Source organism: Cynara cardunculus (genome assembly GCF_001531365.2).
Source record: "Cynara cardunculus var. scolymus isolate 2C chromosome LG 5, CcrdV1, whole genome shotgun sequence".
Classification (NCBI taxonomy): domain Eukaryota; kingdom Viridiplantae; phylum Streptophyta; class Magnoliopsida; order Asterales; family Asteraceae; genus Cynara; species Cynara cardunculus.
The window spans coordinates 3,496,728-3,498,720 of record NC_037532.1 but is presented as its reverse complement, the minus strand read 5'-3'; positions in this window follow the sequence as shown (position 1 = coordinate 3,498,720).

The window sequence follows — 1,993 nt, the reverse complement described above, 5'->3', positions numbered from 1 at the left end:
CCCTCCTAGCCGAAGCCGCTCTCGCTTCCAAGCCGCACAACCCACCCCATTCGGCCTTTTCTCTTCGGCTTCCCGCTTCCAATCGGCCTACCTCCTCACGCCGATCCGCTTTCTTCGGCTTGCTACCCCCTCGCCAATCCGCTTCCCTCACATATTCCACTCGGCCTCCTTCTCCACTTCCTCCTCCCACCCTTTTTCCTTCTCTCTCGGCTTCTCCCTCTAACCCCATTCCATTCGGCTTCTCCTCTTAAGCCAACTACCCATACACACTCAAACTACTCTTCCAATCGGTTTCTTCTACACGCCGGTCCGCCCTCTTCTTCACCCCTCTCCCCACTCGGTTTCCTGCCACACACTTACACACACCGATCGCTCCCACCCCCCCTCCTTCCCCAAGCCGATTGTCATCAATCCCCACCTAAGCCGATTTCAACTCCTCTCTCTCACTCGACCCACACCCCTTTGGCCCATACCCTTCGGCCCATCTCTCTCTCTTTTTTCTAAACCCTAGAACTCCCTCTCCCTCTTTATAAATACCTCTCTTCGGCCTCCCCTATTTTCCTCACACCTCCCACCCGATCCAACTTACCTCAAGCCGATTCATTTCCCCTCTTCGGCCTCTCCCATCTACGTTTGGCTTCCCCCTTCGCCGACTCACGAACTCCTTATTTCTCTCTATCGATCGGTCTCTCTCTCTCTCTTTCCAACTCCTCTCCCTCCAAGTCGACTCCCACTAACCGATCACTACCTAAGCCAAACCCGCAACCCATCTCCATCCCTTCTCTAACCGCCGATTCTAAACTCCACTCCAACACCCCAAACCAATCCTCAACTCCATTTCGGCGCCCCCCCCCCCCAATCTTCCTTTTGTCCCCTATTCCCCAACCCTTTTTTTCTCAAACCCATTTCCTTCACCTAATACCCCTTACCCCCATCACCTCTCTTACACCCCATCCCCTCCTAAGACCCACACCCCTATTCCTTACACCTTTCCCTTAACTTTTTACCTTCCCCATACAAACCCTCCTTTTACCCAACATATATTTCCCTAATTCTTTTTTATTTAAAACCCCCCAACTCTCATCTTCTCTAACACATCTCCATCTCTCATCTCTTTAAACAAAACCTCCACCTTTCTTCTTTAAAGATTTTACTGTGTGATTTTCAAGATTCCTCATCCATGGCTTCTAAAGTTGGGACTCCCTCCAAAGCTCCAAAGGTTAAGAAATCCCTTACTGCTGATGATGTTACTTTTTCTCCTTGCAACTTTGTGGCATTGTTGGATCACAACGAAAAGTATCCGGATTTCTTCATCATCATCGAATTCCTTCGTAAGTGCCCTCTTTTCAAAGCTCTTACTTATTCTCCTAAGATGAGTAAATCTTTGCTTCGTGCATTTTGGGCTACATGTATCTATGATGCTTCCACTMAATCTGTGCATGCCTCTGTCTTGTCTCCCAATGATATATCTTTTACTGTTGATGATTTAAGACGGGTGTTAGAGCTTCCCACTTACTCTTCTTATGATGAGCTTATATCTGTTGATAATCTTCACATTGTTGCTACCACAATGGGCTATGTGCAAGACCCTGCTTTGCTAAAACAAAGCACTTTATATAGGAAAAATATGGGTGGTGTATGGAATTTCTTCTTTTCACATCTTATTCAATGCTTGAGTTCCAAAACTGGAGGGATGGACCAGTCACCCTCTAGTGTTACCCAGTTAGCTCATGCATTGATTTTTCAAAGAAAAATTGATTTTGCTGGTTATCTGTTTGGGGAATTGATCAAGAAGATGGGTAGTGCCAAAAGATCTACCGTGCCTTTTATTCGCTTCCTATCCATGATGATTGTTGATAAACTTGGGTCACTTATGCCGGCCGATACTGCAAATTTTTATGACCTCAAAATGTCTCAAGTGGGCATTCAGACATTGAAGAAGGCATCACTGTCTACCGATCTACCTCTTCCTTCAGGTATGGTTTCTTTTGCC